Source organism: Pungitius pungitius, chromosome 7 (assembly GCF_949316345.1).
Source record: "Pungitius pungitius chromosome 7, fPunPun2.1, whole genome shotgun sequence".
Lineage (NCBI taxonomy): Eukaryota > Metazoa > Chordata > Actinopteri > Perciformes > Gasterosteidae > Pungitius > Pungitius pungitius.
Window position 1 is genome coordinate 7510692 of NC_084906.1, and position 18835 is coordinate 7529526.

The window sequence follows — 18835 nt, forward strand, 5'->3', positions numbered from 1 at the left end:
CAAGTCCTCTAATCCTTGACATCAGGTCACAGCAGGCTGAAGCTGTACGCTTTTAAATCGTTTATCCTTGGACCCTGAAACAATTACGTCTTTTTCTATCTTTGTTTAATTGAAGAGAATTCGTTAGTACCGTTCACTCCAGTACGAATGTTTACTCCCGTAGTTGTGACTACAGCACATTGGGGTTAAATGTTGCGAGAACACATGGACACTAGCAAAGTCGGGGATTGAACCACGGATCCTCTGATTGAAGGACCAACCTGTTCTCCAGTGACCCCCGTCACACATGGCGATGAATTCAGCTGTACCAAAGCCACGTGGAGCATTGCAGAGTTCTAAAAATGGACCTTTTCTAATCAACCATGCATTTCACAATGCAATAAATAGGATATCTATAAACATGCACAGCTAGTGCTCACCCATAAAAAAAAGAAATAAAAAAGTCAAATATAATGAACCAATTACTCAATGTTAAATCCATTACGATAACTTAGGTGAAGCTACTTTCAGCCACACAAAGAGTTGAATACTCAAATTATCAGAGCCATTTTACATTCAGATGGAGCAATTTGCTATCAAACACAAGTGATCATCCAAGTACATTAGACCATTAAGACATTTCTAAAGACCTTCCATCCGTCAAAGAAACGCAATTTAGACGCTGAAAGGATTCTTTACTTATTCGGCTGTGATGGACAGGCTTAAAAGGGGACAAAAACACAAGAGGACAGGCGTCCCCCTGTTCTTCTAACCTTCATCACGTTCCTCATGCTTCACTCATCATTCCGCTATTTTATCACAGGCTTTATATGATGTATTTGAATACTCATGATGCCCTTTTTTCTTTTCACAAGTGCAGACACAAACATCAGCCCCATAAAGATCCGCCAATTACCTCCATGGACGCATTCATAAGGGCTCTTACAATGGACAACTTGATTGTGCCTCAATGTTGACAGACAGAAAACGTAAAGTAGATCAAACCAATGAAAAATACATATTCGTAAAAATAAAAATGCTGGGCCTCATTTCCCCTTGGCTTTATGGTGTATTTATAACCCCTCATTAACGGAGGGTAAAAGGCGCGCTTCCAATGAAATGAGGGAGTGTTACCCTTCCTGAACCAGATCCACTGCAGCCCCATTGGACTGGTTAAGGAAGCTGCCCGATGCAGGCTGCAGTGCAGGAAACACCCTGAACAGGAAGCAAGTGGCTCCCCTGGGTTCACACCTGACCAGCAAACCGTTCAGGAGCCCTTCACCCGGCGAGTCGGTGCTTGCTTGCACAACGGAGAGGAATTAACGTTGAAAGAAATATGCTAATAAACACTGGATTTTATTAAAGACAAGAAGTCAAATTGTATAATATTATCATAATCAATAAAACACATTGGTGGAGATACAACAAGACTTAACAAATTATAATATTTCTTTACCTTTAAAAATGATATTGCCTGTGCAAATGTATGTATCTGTGGCCTTTGTAGCACACAGGTACAAATTAAGTTATTTTCCATTCAAATGCTACTGATTCAGGTTTTGCGTGAGCCCATCGTCAGCTTCCCTCTCTAATCTTTGGGCATCATCACTCACCTCCCGGCCCGAACAACTGGTGTTGAGAGGCTCTGGCCTCCCCTTTGGGCAGGCTGGTGTTGCCTGAAGACTTCTCAGAGTTTACTCTTTTCCTCCGTGACTCGGTCTCAAAGTCCACCATTACACTCCCTCAGTGTGTGAGGCACGGCGGCTGGCCTACAGTAAACACGTCAAGTCTTTGAGATCCTTCTTACAGACAATATTTACACTTCCTATACGTCTGCAGGGCTTTAGGTATCATTTGGGACTAGAACCCTTCAATGTGTTACTTTAATGCGGGTATATTCAGTTTTGCGTTACTTTAGTTACCAAGTGTGCTGGACACACATGCCAGAGGCTCATCAATGCGTTTACCGTGAGCTGTCAAAGACTGAAGCACACAGCACAGCGCCGGGAGAAAAACAGCCTCTCTGAAAGGTAGCAAAAACTAATCTAGGGCTTTGCTTTGGCGTTTTTTTACTAAACAAACAAAAGTTGGAGGGTTTAAAGAGATTAATGAGTCTAACGTACTGGATCCGTTTGATATTAACACAGGTGACCTCAAGCCGGCCACGTAAGGTTCCCTCAGCTTAAAGCCACCTTATACAACCTGAAAACCCAAAGCACGCAGGGAGCCAACCAGCCGGCTGCTACGCTGAGTGCTTGCACCATGATGCAATCCATTAATAAAGCACATTCTAGGGCAAGTCACTAAGACATTTTTTAATTTCTCTGTAAATTACACCTCTTATTCATGGACTACTTTGAACAAGCCGGCTACCCTGGAACTCTATGAACACATCAGATTACATCTGTTTGTGCGTCGGCTCACCTCCTGTGAACTTCAGGTGAATCGCTTGACAAATATGTGCCCTGCCTGCTGAGAACGAGAGCCCTTAAAAGATGGCCAACCAGGGAAAACCTGATGAAAAGGTGCCTTTAGCCGAGGGCATGCAACAGCTGATTGGCGTGGGATTCATCACTATATTCAGACATGAAGAAACCAGAATTCAGTTTACTTTCAACAGGTAGCCAATTTAAAACAACATCTATTTGTTTGAAGCAGACACCAGAACACATTATTCTGGCTGCCCGGGAGCATTTGAGGTGAAGTTGGAAGAATACAGGTTCAGCAGGTTCCATGACTACGGGTAGAGAAGCCTTTTATATTAAACCATTGTAGCATGATTTTTGAAAGCATCGTTTCAATAAAAAAAGTTATTGATTTATCAGACTTTTTATTAACAAAGTGCCCCCAGGCAAACGGCTTCCATGACACGTCTTTTTCCAGATGAGGGGAAATAAAAAATCCAAAGTACATATTCATGTTCTCATTTCACTACTTCATTTTGGGGCTATGGATTACTAAATTTACTAAAAGTTACCATTAGATAATGCTTCTTTCTTAAATTTAAACGTCTATATACATTTTATCTCAATTTTAGTTATTTTCTCAGACTCTGATCCAGAAATCTCTGCCTGAGCAGCTCTTCCATCCACTAAACTTTATAGTTTCATTGCTCTCTATACCCTGAAGGGTTTGTTCATATACAGCAGAGGTCTTCAACTAAAATGTGAAGAGGTCCAGTTAGAGACAATTTCTAAAAGGTTCGAATGATCATAATGTGACTACTTAGTGTGATTAAATATAGAGTTGTATCAACATTTGCATGTAACACAAAGTAATTCAGTAGGATTCTACTTATGCTTCAATTCAGAATCTTTTTTTAAACACGAAGATAAACTTGAATATTCCCTTTTCTGCTTCACATTTGGACTTGACAGTCCAAGCAAATTATGAATAATAACTATAAACACATTTTAACAATTGAACAGTTAGAATAGAATATATAGAATATATACACTCTTTTTGGGAGAATTAAAATGTAGTTTTTCCTGCTAGGATATTAAACCTGGGCCTGCCTGAATGCATCAGAGCCGTTCTCCTCACATTCATTGTGAGTCATGATGACGTTTCAACGGGTTCTGAGCATATGAGACACTGTTTTAGTGCTACAGTGGGAAGTATGAACAGAAACAAGTCCATCCATTGGAGGATTAAATGCTCATTTGTTGTCATTTTTCTGACCCGTCCCGTTCTCTCACTTTCTCCATCTCACTCGTTGTTTTCTCAAAGGTCGCCGTCTCTTTTCTTCCTACCGTCTGTTTATTTGTAATTTGCCGCTACCTCTTTCGTCTGTCCACAGTCTTTAGACAATATCATCATTCTGCCTGGAATGCAAAGATTCGATTGGTCGAGTGGTATCACGTGGGATGGTTTAACTCGAATGGTGGTCTGTGCTTTAAGCCACTACCGTAAAGACGACCGTAAAGACCAAACCTGAACAGTAGAAAAGTGGGCCGTCACGTTTAAATCACATCTCTTTTTTTTAGCTTTTAGTTCCGGTGCCGGATGGGAAGGCTTCTGGGTCCGGATGCAGACCGCCAGTTAGTGACTTCTGATATACAGTATCACTCATAACCTGATTGATTCCTACGATGAGACGCCTCATCAATCACATGTTCCAAACAAAGTTTCCGTTGTTCACCCGTTCATCTTATACAAATTAAGAGTCAGGAGTATTACTGAGAAAACGTGCTTCTTATTACAAATCATTTCAGTTTGAAGTTAAAAGTTAAGAACAAGTTAATTTGGAGAGAACAACATGTATTGTGGATTTTTTCACAGCTCAGAGGCAGAAACCTACACATTACAGGATCTTGAACTGCTGTCCGAGACTTGAATGCTTTAAAGTGGTCAGGGCTGTCCTTACTTTAAATGAGTAGCCCGGGTGAGGAAAGCCTCCTTCAAACAGATGCTGGCCAGTTCTAAGTCTACATACTTTCCTGAAAAAAAGGGCACAGCATGAACACGTCGACTCCCAAATCAGAGGCAAAGATTCCTGAAGGTTTCACGCAAACATCAGACACATGGAGGGTGAGGTTAAGTGAAGCCTTTGTCCCAGGTGTAACGCTGCCAGAACACAGTGACTTCCAGCCAAGAGGATGATTTGGGTCAGTGGGTAATTGCATTCCTGGTCCAGAGGGGGACTCACTGGCAATTAATCCTGCCAATGAGCCCCGTGGAATATGCACACGTATACAGTGTGCCAGCAGGCCGTTCTAGGAGTGATGGGGTAGGAAACATGCTGCTAACACCTGACCCATGGCTACACTCACACAATAACAATGTACATAACTAAAGGTTGTGCCTGACGGTGCATTGAGCGGATCAGATAAGATTTCCTCCTGTTTTGGCCACAAGTCACAAGACTTGTAACATGGCGCCACAGAGTGTGACATCACAAGACAACACGTCAGTGGGAAAGTTCTTCAGCAAAGGAGACATTTGTCACCACCACAATCCCCAAAAAAGCCGCTGGGAAATAAACGCAAAAATATCTTAAACAAATGATGCAGGGAAATCACAGGGCAAAACACCGAGTCGGACAGAGTACTGCTGATGAAGGAGCTAAGGCTAACTGAGGCCATTACAATACAACAAAGTTGTATTCATTAAAAGTTGTTGTTGGGAGAAGCTTCAATTAACGAAAATATTATCTTTATTTCCATATTTTTTGTATTTCTGTTCTAGTATGAGAATACTCTAACAAAGTAAAATGACAACATTTAGAATATTAGATGGTTCACAGACAGGTTGCTGATGTGATTTTTTTAGCACAAAAAAAAAGTCTATATTCTTTCTGCCACTTAAGGAAAACCCAAGATCGGCATGTCATGTCATGTTTTAAATACATACATAACTGAATCTGCGAAGGAAATTGCCTCTCTGATGAACACCAGTTTCCCTTCTTGCTGCTGACATTTTAAAGTAAAACAATAGATTTGATGTCCACCGACATCTTCGTTTTTCCATTGTAAACTGATTTGTGTTTTTTGCAGTCCATTTGATTTGGCACATCAATGATGGCTCTGTGTTTTTTCCAACTACATGCTTCAGGAATTTGAGCGGTCCCTGCATGCCAAGCAAGTGTATCAGTCACATCGTGTGAAGTGTCCCATTCGCCTGCAGCTTCTGCCTAATCTGAGATTAATCAGTTAGTGGCATCTGATCCTAAGCGATAGGGGCACTGAGCGAATGTCACTTTTAGCACACAATCACTTCCCCCTTGTGATGACAATGTTAAGGATTACCCTTTAACAAAAAGTGGACTAGACATAGTTGTAAAATGGTTATAATAAGGTCCCTATTTGAGCCGGACACATGTGATCACTGTAAGTGGTTTCCACTGTATTTCATATTCAGTTTACCGTGAACACTATGGACTGATCTCCAGAGTTTTCATGGCCCGTCCAGGGGCACGGCCATGCAAAACAGGATTCATTCCTCTGGAATTTAAAGGGAATTCTTCAGATATGTGTGTGGCGCAGTCTGTTGACATGACGGATAGTCCTGACATCATGCACTGGGTGATTAGTTGTACGGTTTCCAGCAGGCAGACAGATCAAAGCTCAAATAAAGCCCAAGAAATCTGAGATCTGTTAAAAAAAGAATGTGTCTCAGACTTGTTTATGGATCACACATTCCAGCTTGACTGGGAAAGAGAAATTACATTTTATTTTAAAAACTTTATATTGTAAGAAATCCTAAAAGTCCTTAAAGTGGGGCTGAGCGGTATAAGATTTCTGTACGGACCGGCAGAATTTATTGTCAGACGTTATGGAGGAGCGCCCGGAGCGACTGGTCTTGCGTGTGTTGAGATTGAGTCAAGGTTATAACAACAATGAATAACCCACAAACACACACACTTTAACAGGGTAAAACACCACGACACAACAGCGTGTGACACAAACCATTTGTAATAATTGTGCATTTATAAAAATGACCCCGCTGAACTGCATGCTGGGTACATCTCACAACAAGAAGTTGCGAGTGAGTTGGCCCGCAAGCAGCAAACAGCTGTTGGGGCATCTGGCGGCGTCCCTTTTTTGGCATCAATGAAATAATGTCTTTACTGGAAAAAACTATACCGTCAAATACAGAGAGACCGTCAGAATCTTAATATTGTGATACAACGGTTGGCCGTACAGCCCAGCCCTACCTTAAAGCGCTCATTATTACCAAATATGCTACCAGATGGCTCTTATTGTAACCAAATATGCTACCAGACCGTTCTTATTGTTACCAAATATGCTACCAGACAGCTCTTATTGTTACCAAATATGCTACCAGACAGCACTTTACTTCTGCACCTTAAATTCCAAACCAAACCGCAACTTTTACAAAGTCCTGATCATTCCCGTCTAAGTTCACAACCGTCTAACCTGTGTTCAAGCCGCACCCGTAAACCCTTAGCAGAAGAGAAAAACAGAAGGCATCATTTGAGTAATCAAGAGTTACCAAAACAGAAAGTAATCAAACCCTTAAAGTGATGCTGCCTAATAAGAAGATAATCTCCTCACCCTTTAGCTTGATTCTCCTCAGCTCAGTAGGATTCCCTGTAATTTCTCTTGTTAATCATGCCTTAATTTGTTGACGAGATTCATTTGGGAGGCTCGTCTTGAAAACATCACAATCTCTCCCAATCTGGGGATGGCAACAATCTTGAAATTAAGGGCCAGATTAAGTGATTTGAAGAGCTAAGGAGATGTCGCCAGGGAAGGGTGTAGGCAACGATCAGCAGAGCTTAGAGGCAGTAGAGCCACTGAGCCGCTTGTTGACGCCGTATTTGTTAAGAAACAGCTCACTCCCATGTTGTTGATACTGAGGTAACGAATAACACTTGTATGAGCTTCTGTCGTGTGAATAATAATTACTATACCTTTATTTGAAGGCGTTTTGTGGAAAATTTGTGTAGCTCCTGAGTGGCTGAGCTGGTGGTTAGCAGCAAACAGCGCTAATAGAGTAGCAGCACTGACAGCGCTAACAGTGTTTACCTGAGGGGGATACACACAGCTGTGTTATGTAAAATAATGTGTCTCCCTAACCTGGTTAGATTGATTGAGATTTTAAAAAATTGCTTTCCAAGGGAGCCCTGGCCACTATGCCAATGGTTTGTATTCATTTGCGGCAGTAGTAGCTCAATATTTATTTTGGATAATTGTACATTTGACAAATCTGAGCTTTAAATACAAAGTGTGACAGATTGTAAAAAATCTGCTAGATACAAATTAATTTTTGATGGCTATTCAAAGTAATTTAGTCTATTGTAAACAATTTTGACAAATCTCCCTGTTTTTCCTTTTGCCAATGAAGCGTCTGTAATGTTGCTTTCTGTGCTGTACAGCTGTTGGCACTATGATGAAGTTTACTACCTTCAGCATCCATCGGAATGCAATATTCAGATAGATGTTGCTTCTGGGCGTCGGATTTAGTCATCTATGATCACTGGAAAGTCTGGCCCCATTGTGAATGTGCTGGTATCCATCAACACTTTGGGTTATCACTGATCTGTGTGAACTGTCCTCATATTTCACTGAAGAGCTGATCACCTGCATATTGCTTCATTTGAGCGACATATTACGGCTTTTTTTATTTTTTGGTTCTTTCAATTTCAACTCTCCACACGAGTCAACCAATCGATTCTAATATACTCTTTTATTTTGTCTGCTGGAGTTACCTGATGAAAATTGTATGTACGGAAATGTTGAATTTCTCTGACTGACTTCTCCGAAGTGAAGTCTGCAGGAGTCTTTTTGTTCTAAATTCAACTGCCCAAACCTTTACATTTCTTTCTCCAAATGTTAAAGAATTACTTGATGGTGAGTAGGCCAGTAGAGACCACCGTTTCACCTCAAAAGCAGCCAAAGCCCGAGGCATGTCAGATAATCGGCATGCTACCACGCACACGGACCTGTGCCATCCAAAAAAGTGTGGTCATATATAATGTAAAAATGTTTAGAAGTCATTGCAGAGTAAGAAGATATACATTTATATAGACGGATCAAGCGTGGCTGAAAACAAGCTTAACGTTTCACCAACAGATGAATGACATATTGATTCTGATCATTAATGAATGTGCAAGCTGTAGAGAATCAGCATCAAATGAAAACAATCTGGAAAACACTTCTGACACTGGCATGCAAACGGGGTGCCCAGCTCTGAGGCTAGGGCAAGTCCCAACATCCTTTTAAGATATAAGTGACAGATTATCACTCAGCCCTTAAAGCTCAGTCAAATTATTTCGCTCTCCCTTCACCACCGGGCCCGGCCACGCGAGTGTTTGAAGTGGGAGAGTAGGAGCCGGGAGGAAGGGCACACCTGGTAAAGTGGAGATATCAGCCAGAGCGGATGTTTGTATATATATATTTTTTTTTTAAAGAATTAAGATTGTGTGTGTGCACGCGCCACACACACACACACACACACACACATTGAGTTTTATCCAGATGCTTTTGTTCTGCCTCTATGACCTCCATATATTTCTGGCAGAACGGTTGCATGACAGATCGGTCTCTGTCAAGAATGTTCTCACTGCACTGCTGATATGGTCCGAGCTTGTAAAACAACAACAGAAATAGTAACCATAACTTCCCAAAATATCTGGTGATCGTTCCATATCCAGTTGCTGTCTTTCTGGAGGAGTTGAACATTTTGTGTCCGTATTGTGTACGATGCAAAGAAATAGCAATGGAATCTCCACCATACCTCTAAAACTTTCAATCGAGCACTGAAGGAATAGCTCTCTTCTTATATCAAAGTCCTATTTTGAAACATCCAAAGACAAACGAAGCACAGAAGGATACTCACGGTTTCTCTTCGGATCACTGAAGCAGAGAAAACTAGCTCAACTAAATGGCAGTCACTTGGAAAGGCTGCTCTCACCCCTAGAAAGCCTTATCCAGCCAAAATGACTCACATCCCCTTCTCCCAACCTCTGTCAACCGTCGGGAGGAGGTAAACATTTCCAAATATGGAGAAAGTATGGAGACAGCATTGAGGGCAATATCAGTTTGGTTTGCTTTTTGAACTTGGAATGCCACACGCTGCAGAGCCAGCTCTGTGCTGCATACTTCTCACTGGGAATAGGAATGACAAGTTTACACCAAGTCCGACAAAAGATGGGTCACACACCGAACCATAGTACAAAAGGAAAAGACAATGTGTATCGTGGTAAATTTTCCAAGCAATGCAGAGAAAGACGCAATTCATTTTCTATATGTTAATCAGGCAGCCGAGGCCAGATTAGAAAGTGAGGACAGCCCATTTACAGGGCGCAGCCGTCTCGTCACACTGATTATACCCGAGTGATTAGGAAGGTATAATTAAATTTCGATTACTCCCCAGCGGTGCCGTGGGTCAGCGGAGATCCTGGTAACATTAGCAGCTCCTGGCTGGGAAGGGGCCCGGTCGGACACAGGCGCTTTCCGACACGCGCTCTCTGTCCGCTGGTGGCAGCGTGCTCACCTGTGTGTCAACTACAAGACCTTCCAAAGTCAAACTCAAGGATTGTAGTCAGTGTAGCCCGGACCGATAGCGGAATTAGCAAGGTAGCTAGCTATTTGGGCCAACGGCAAAAATGAGGAGAAATGTGACAAACTGAACTCCCTTCCTCTTCCTATGTGAATACCTGTTTGGCATTCCAGGTGTGTGCACCCAACCACACAGCAGCAGGACTGTGATGGAACGTGATGTGTCACGTTAGCGGGTCATCGGTCCTTCAGATAACACCACAATGAAGGGCGTCTTTTTTCACATATGCGGTAACACTTCTTCCCTTTATAGGAATACACTACTCTACTCGCACTGAAAGACACACCGTGCAACTCTTTGACTTCGTAAGCATCACGTGCTTGCACAGACAATCAGGAAGGCATATTTTGAGCTGCTTCAAGGTTCCCAACCATCCTCATGGGAAGGTCTGGGACAGCCTCTGAGACTTTGTGCCTCAACTGCAAAACATGACCTTCCAAACATAAGTTCCACTACTACCCAATACAAAACACAAAAGCAGAGAGAAATAATAAATAGACAAGCATTAGAAACTAAAAAAAACCCATAAGAGCAAGAGCTATCTTACCTTGTCTCCACTCTGGATGTGCAGGGTTCCTGGAAGGTTGTTGAAGCGACGCCCGTCACCTTGTGATGATATCTGTTGAGATTGAGAAGCTCTGGATCATTCAAACAGATTACGTGACTAGAGTTCATCTAGACAGGACCACAGCAACGTAGTAAGTGGGTCCTGTCAACGTCACAGAAACGTGTTTCCATGAGTGCGTCGTTTATCAGAGGACAGACGAGCCACAGACGGCCTCCCATAAATCCTGCAAGGACCTGAGCGCAAGTCTTCAGATTGAATGTCGTTTCGCAGCAGGCATCCGTCACGGCCTGCTGGAGTGACCCTTCACAGCAAAGACACAGCTCAGGAAAAACAATGCTGACGTGTGGAAAATGATTATTCAGTGAAGAGAACTAAGGCTACGATAACCTCACGAGCTCCAGCGCGACTGCGGATTCCCAACTGCAAAACACCAGGAGCATGATGGGATACACGGGCTGGCACCCGATCAAAGAGGTTAATTGGCTCTTAGAAAAAGTATAAACTATAGAATACAATGCCAGAGATACATGTGTGTGTATATTTAACATGTATACTAAACACATAATGCAAGTGTGACAAATACGTAAAGAGAAACCAAGAAATACTTTTTCACAGCACTGTACACGGCTGAAGTTTGGGAGTGTAGAAGCACTGAATGGAAATTATTGAAACTATTTTAGTTTCATCTTGTTGAATAATCATTTCACTGTTTCAGCATGGCGTGTTTTTTTTTTTTTAATAGACGCCGAGTGTGGCTTTTGACTCAAACCATTAGGATACCTGCTTGAGACGGTGTCTAATAACCATGGAAACTCGGTCGCTAGATAATTATTACGTTTGTGTCCTTGTTGGTGACAAATCGAACGTCACAATCGTCATGCACACGAGCAGAAACAGAAGACGGTTTCTTGAGACGTTAAAAGCAAAAGTGCTTTTTGAAAGACAACGCTCGCCTCTACGTTGACTCAAGTATTAGATGTGCTGCGAGTATTCTGGAACCTTTTTTCACCAACAACAAAGATTCAAGGCAACTATGTTGTTGTCCAAAGCTGCCTCCCACATGTCACACCCTAACGGACACATCCCCGACACAGAGTTTGGTGTCATTATCCCGACACAGACGTGTCACTCTAACACGACGGAGCCCCATTCTGTGGCCCGGGCCTTTTGTAATGTGTTCTACAACAAAACATTCCAAAAAGTAAAAACAGGTTTGCCTCTTGTGTCACTTAACCTTCAGCTGTGTTCCAGTGTCGATGCAATATCCACAAGATGATTCTTTGAGAATCCTGGAAACACGTCCACCACATCAGTGAGTGTTAAACGTGTTAAACGAGCGCGTGGCCCAGATTAACACATATCCGCCGAACAAATACACAAAACCCCACACTTACCTCAGATAAGAGGTAGGATAAGAGAGACGTACACTGGTCTCTGGTGGAGGTAACATTTCTCTCAAAGCCCTACGTCCCTTCATCTAAAACGGTTCACTTTGGGTCACGAGGAAACTGCGGCTGTTGCTTCCATAAAAAGGGACACTCTCATTAGAAGAACACAAACAGTAGAGTAGCTCGACTAACCCTACCAGGGGGGCCCGGGCTCAAAGACAGCGGAGGCACTCATCTTTTAACTTTAACATCATCAACGCTGTCAAACGAGGGCTTTTTAACCCGAAGATTTTAAAGACAGTTCCGTTTAATGTTGCCGGAGTGGAAAATGTGTCGCAGCGATGCAGATGTATGCGGTTTGATGACAGCACTCTCGGGGGAACCTTGGTCTTATTGATTTGAAACATCTAAAAAGAAGTTTCAGTCTTTTGGAGAAGAAAGTGAAACATATTTTTTTCACGTTAGCGACATTCTAAGGCAGGACAATATTGGCTGGACACAGGCTCTTATTGATCTTCACAAAGGATGGAGGCAACTGACAAGGCCAATCTACATTGGGGGGGGGGGGGGGGGAGGAGAGTGTGCTCAGTTAACATTTGAGTGAGCCGGACACATGTGATCCTTTAGAGGCAAAACACAAAGCCAAACAGTAAACGTAAGCCAGAGGACATAATCATAGGGGGCGGGAAAAGGACACAAACATCCCTTTCTGACACTTTGAAAGACTCGTTTTCCTTCAAGGAGGCCAGTCCCTTCATTCAGCACTGATGGTTCACATCTCGATGGGGAGGTAGTCCAGTATGGCATGCTATAGACTTCAGGTGGTGCCAGGCTGGACCTGTCTGGCCATTTCAGTAGCGCTGTTCTGTCTTGTCACCGTGGGACAGCACAATAGGGCCAGTCCGCACCCTGATGCCTTAACTAAAGTTATCGTCACGTGCTAATGTATACAGAAAACACAACTATTCCAAACGTCGTTTCAAACACCGCCTGCACAAGGCACGCAAACAGCGAGGCGCACCCCTGCCGTCGTAAGCTAGTCGGTCCATTCGTTGAGGGGTAAGCTGTGGGGCTTGTTTTTAACGACCAGGCCGATGTTAGCGGACAGTTGCCCCGGCTCGCGGGGAGCCCGTAGCAGGGGGGGTAGGGGGGGGCGCGAGGCTCGGGACCCCGCGGAGGTGAACCGTAGCCGCGCGTTTGAGTCGCGTTGTCTCCGGTGACATGTCGGTCTTCCGCATTGCTCGGCAGCTCAGCTCTTGGCTATAAACAGAAACACCAGAGACGCCCAGAGTCCCGTTTGGCAAAGAACCTTGACGGCGTCTTTTTAAAAGTCAACGCGTGACTGAGCTACCGGCAAGTTAGCAGCGTTTGTGCCCTCATGTAACATTAGCAGCAGCCGAGGCTACCGGGAGAGTCCACGCCCTCATCGAGACCTCCGTGCTACAGTAACTTTCATATCAAAGCCTAACAAGGCCCAACAAACTAGAGACGAGCTTCTCCCAAACACACCGTTTGTAAACTACACAGCCGAAAATCACACACATGTTCGGGGCTCGTCGTGAGCGCTCGGCGGTTTCGCTTACCTCGTTTTCGAGGAAATAAAACGAGAGGCTGCAATCCCACCAGAAAAAAAGTGAAACTTCTTGATCCAGAAATTCTGGGAGAGTTGTAGGCGGTGACGTCACGCGCTGAAATTCCAGCCGTCTGAGTGAGTTGAGAGGTTTGCCCATGTAAGGCAGCAGGCCAGCGGTGTCCCCGAGCCGGGACGCCCGGGACAACGCTTCGGTCCCCACAATACTCAGGCTGCAACTAAGTGTTACATATCCATCTGGATGTTTATGATTCAATAGGTATAGTTATATATTATATATATATATTTGTAAAACATCATATTTTTCAGGGATCCTATTAAACGGACTTGTTTACCTTCTCTGACCATGACAATAATAGAAAGAGTACACTCACGTAGCCTGTATGGATATACAAGCAACTCTTAAAAAAGAGCCACTTAAAACTAATCAACGCCAATTAATTCAGATTGGGACTATTATTTTAGCAAAGGCAAATAATTATACATTCATATTGAATAATTAACATGAATATTTCTGGGATTTTTTTGTTGTTGCTGAAAATTAAGTAGCTTAGCAAGTGCTAATGGAGCCGTCTGAGCAATGAGGTGTGAATAGGCACATACTGTAGTTGAAACAGTAAAATCATACGCAGCGCTAACCTTCTACTTTGTCAAAGCTGCAGAAGCTGGATACACAGCAGGACCGATGTCCTGCAGAGCTTCGTGTGGCAGCCTGCTGCCTATGCAAACCGGACAGAGTGTGTGCTTGTGATTGCACGAAAATAAGATAACAGTTTTTTGTTTCCTCTGATTCTGTCCTCATGGTTTTATCACCCGAGGGGTGTCATCCATTGCATTGGCAGTGTGTGTGTGTGTGTGTGTGTGTGTGTGTGTGTGTGTGTCATGAGTATGTACATGTATGTACATGCAAATACGGTTGCTTTTATCTCTGGGAGAAATTATATAATTAGTTTAATGAAAATATTTTTGGAGGCTAAACAGAAATATTAAAATTAAAATGGAGAAAGAAGAAGAAGAATTCACTCTGAGCATTATTTTAACCGATAATTCTTACTTTACTGCAAACTGATTACATTGTGCTCCGAGCTGTTAATATGTTGTTTTTCACCATGCATGAGGAAAGCATAAACAGCGCTCGCAGATCGAGCACACTGATAAAAAACAAGAAGCGATTTGTGCTATTTTAGTGTTACTTCGTGCATCTACAAGTTCCGGGGCACACAGAAAAAAATAAGCTAATCTCATTTGTAATGTGTGACAGCTTATTTGCAAGTGTGCACACTGGCAATTTTTTAATGGGCCCGCCAGTGATTCTTCTTCTACTAATTTTAAAAAAAACACACTGGAACAGTTTAGGCGACACATGCTGTCGCCTATGAACTTCAAGTTATCAATCAAGCGCCAATTAACATGCTCGGTTAGAGGATATCAAGATCCCTTTGATGTTCGGCAGTTTTGCAGCGCAGCTACGCATCTCATTGATATATTCTATCCTCGCTGCTCGGAAACATATAAAAGAACCTTATAGGTTCCACCACAACAGACAGCTGAGGCCTGCAATATAATTGGATGCTGGATCTAACTTTGTCATGTTTAACTTTGCACATTGTAATGACTATGGTGGTCGACGACGCACAGAAAAGAAAAGAACAGTTTTTTGGTGTCTAAATTGTTCAAACATCGGATATCCTGTTTTATTTGCTGGTTGAAACACAGCCTTCTCCCCCACACCACTTCCTCTGAAGTAGGTAAACCTCAAACACTACACGGGAGCAGCTGCACAAGTCGATGTGTACTTCCTCTTTAACGCACGGGCGCAAGCAAGTGTTTTGGTGAGTTTTTTTGCGCGAGAAAACGATTCTCTCCCAAAGGCTGTTTTTAACAAGGTCCTCGTTTTATAGGAATCAATGGCGGACGGCGACAGTGCTTCAGAAGACCGGGTTACATCCTGACACGTGACACCTCGGCGGGTGGAACGCTGAATCTGTATGTTATGTGGTCCCACTGTAACCCTGCAGCCAGGTCCAGGTGCTGTGCACAAAAACAACTCAGAGATCTTTGTAGGAATAAAAACCCAGAAACAACAAATGTGGGAACTATGTATCCTCTGTTAATTAGAGCTGAGATAGCACAGATTAGTCTTCAAGCACAACCACATTACAGAGAGTCATGCTAAATAAGGGGAGACAAAACTAGGAGAGGCAGACTCAGTACAAAAACAATGTCCCAAAGCCACTAATCAAACAACTCCCAATCTAGATCTAGACCTCAGATTACACTAATGAATTCTAATTCCTATGTTTTAGCATGTAAATATGTATCAAAATGGTAGACAGAGACAATCCCTGCCTGCAGCAAAGGTTTTATCAGGAATAAGATGCACTTGAAGTTGCGCCTTTGAAGCGTTTAAAGCGGCTGGATTTTGTCATTATGTCGTGAAATCTTTTATTTTTTCATGGCATGGATTTATTTTTTCAATGAACATGATCAACTTTCTTACCTCTGAGTAAATTGGATTCAGCAACCTGTGTTTCTCAGCAACGAGCGAGTCTTCCACTCGTTAGCACTCCATCTGGTTTATGTTATTGAACAAAAACCTAGAGAACACGGCTTCAGCAACAATATGAAGCATATTTAAAAGATCATTAAAACGTTTCATGTGTTCTGAACCAAATCCGCTAATTGGACTCACTCCAAAGTTCAAAAGGTTTGGTACCTAAAGTCTGCCGACACCAGCACGCATTAGTCACCATAACACCTCGGGGTGCATTAAGTTGCTTATATATTAAAGTTTTTTTCTTTTACAAAGGCAGAATGTGTTATTGGTATTTTTAAAATGGCATTGTCTGAATCATATATAGATATGAGCCATGAAAAGTTAAAAAAACTAATTATGATAAAATAATATTTCTATGTTTCTACAAATTGTGCTATAATTGTCATTTCTTTCTCACTTCATCATTTCTATAATCCAAAACGCTGAATGTTTACTTTCTCATTGTTTGTCTCTGCTGTAATAATTGCAGAAACCTTTATTGTTTTGTTTGTCCTTTTTTTGCATACAATGTAATAGGTGATGTATTTAACGGATGTGTGGAACCTTTTCAGTCTGGCTGAACTGGGATAAAACCAGCGTGAAAAAGCAAAGATACCTTTGCCTCAATGCAGGAGTGTGTGAGAGCACTGCTTTTACAAGTGAAGGTAAAATAAGTATTTGTGTTAATTGAGTAGGAATTGTCGAATTGTGATGGCAAATAGAGAGCATACAGAGGAAATGCAATTTTCTCCCAGCAGATGCTGGTGTGGTGGACCGCGCTTTCTCCTCACAGCAAGGGGGTCCTGGGTTCGATTCTACTCAGCGGCCTTTCTTTATGGAGTCTGTTTGGGTTCTCTCGGTGCTCCGGCGTTCTCCCAAAGACAACGAGTTAGCTTGATTGGTGACTCTAAATTGCACCCGTGGGTGCATGAGTGTTTGCGCCAATGGTTGTTCGTCTCCATCTCTCGCCCGATGGCAGATGGGTTTGATGGGGGAGGACGGTGCAATTCTGGATCACGCGGCGCACACGAATATGAACCTTACTGTGTGTGTGAAGAATGCTGATTGGAAATGTGAAAAAGCAGCAAGTGGTCAATGTGCAAGCCGCAAAATAATGATAATTTAACATTCTCCGTTGGGTTCATATATTCGTACACCTGACAGAAAGAGTGACGATGCTCCCTGCATGTCACTAGAGCGAAGTCGGCCTACAGAGCGGCAGGCCCAGCTATGTAAACAAAGCATAGAGAAACTCAGATTACAACAGGGAGGGGGACTTCACTCTGCACAGGTTGGCATTTCTACACAGATGCGGGCACCTTTAAGTTACAGCGATTAGACAATAAAATATGAATCATTGGGAATGTTTTTCTTCTCTGAAACGAATGAGTCATTTCATTGCATTATGAGAAACGAGGTACTGATCCTCCTCTGAGACTGAGGTATCCTGTGTGCACGGAGAGAAAGGGGGAGAGTTACACAGTCCAAAAAAGTCAATTGACAACAGCTTTTTTTTTTTGTTTTAACTGCTCAGGACTCAGACATCCTCGCTGTTTTCTTGTCTCTTCCCGTAGGAGGGGAAAAAAACAAGTGGACCAATGTCTTCGGACCATAAACCATGCTACATTCCTGTGTTGTGAAACTACAAACATCCAGGGGCGACATTCCTAAAAACGAGAGGCGCCGCCGCTATAGACCACACTCGACCTGCAGGGAGGGTCACGATCAAGTCTCGTGCAACGGCTTAAAAAACAGAATTAAAGATAAACAAGGAAGTTACTAAAACGGTGTCTTCGCTTACCTTTAATGGGCAAAACGGAAGTTAATCCACCAAAACGTTCAAAGCCTGCAAGGATGTGATGGTTTCCTCAGCGCAGCAAACATCCTTAATTATTCATACACTGTTTGTCTACAGCAAAAGAATGGCAGCGCTGGAACAAGTATGCAAAATCAAGTCATTTGCAAATAATTGATGAGACTTTACAAAATCAGTTGCAGTGTGTAGGTTTTTTAAATGCTTGGAATGTAAAAGATCATTTTCTTTGGATAAACCACACGTCATTGTATGAACACACATGTTAAAATATCTTTTCCAAGCAGCCCATTCCTTTTGGAGCCTGTGTTGGCGTCTCACGTTTTCTGTGAGACCAATGAAGAGACAGCTTTTGGAGACTTTGTGTTGTGTATGGCCTCCTGACGTGGAGGGTTGGAGCTGGGTGGGGGCTGTAGGCAGCGCAGTGTGTGTGATGGAGCATGGAGAGGTGTCAGCGGGTACAGACACGGGACGGAGACGGGTTGACACATATATATTAATTATAGTAGGCTTGATGTAAAATAGTATTTAGTGCATTCCAACTTTATGCATACATCTTTATGCGCTAGATGAATGCTACCAATGAGACGTGTGCTAACCGGACATGCTCCACCGCCCCGAAAAGTAAAAGAAAAAGTTAGAGGAACCCTTTGTAATGCAAATAAAATGTTAAGCATTTGCAAGGGACTTTTATTTTGTGCCGATTTCGGCGGCCCCCGTGGACAAAAGGGCTGGAGCCGCTGTGGTTCTCACAGGCCTCGCGTCCCTCCAGCGGGGCCCGGCCGCACGGCGGCGAGGGGTCGCAGCAGGCGGCAATCGGCTATGTGCTGATAACTCGATGAAAAATAGCAGAGCGAACAAATATAACCACCCTTTGTAAAACAAAAAACACTGTTTGATATTTCAAACTCTTCCATATAGCATCTGCAAACTA

The 18835-nt window shown here is 42.9% G+C and overlaps 1 protein-coding gene across 1 annotated transcript in view; it reads right to left on the reverse strand.

The window, feature by feature from the left end:
• Positions 1 to 13735, reverse strand: part of lpp (LIM domain containing preferred translocation partner in lipoma) — a 110757-nt gene extending 97022 nt beyond the window's left edge. The window contains exons 1-2 of the mRNA XM_037469363.2: positions 13545 to 13735; positions 10553 to 10624 (exon numbers count right to left, since the gene is read on the reverse strand). The gene's annotated coding sequence lies outside the window, so the exon portion shown is untranslated. The remainder of the gene's footprint in view (positions 1 to 10552; positions 10625 to 13544) is intronic.
• Between the last annotated feature and the right edge of the window lie 5100 nt (positions 13736 to 18835).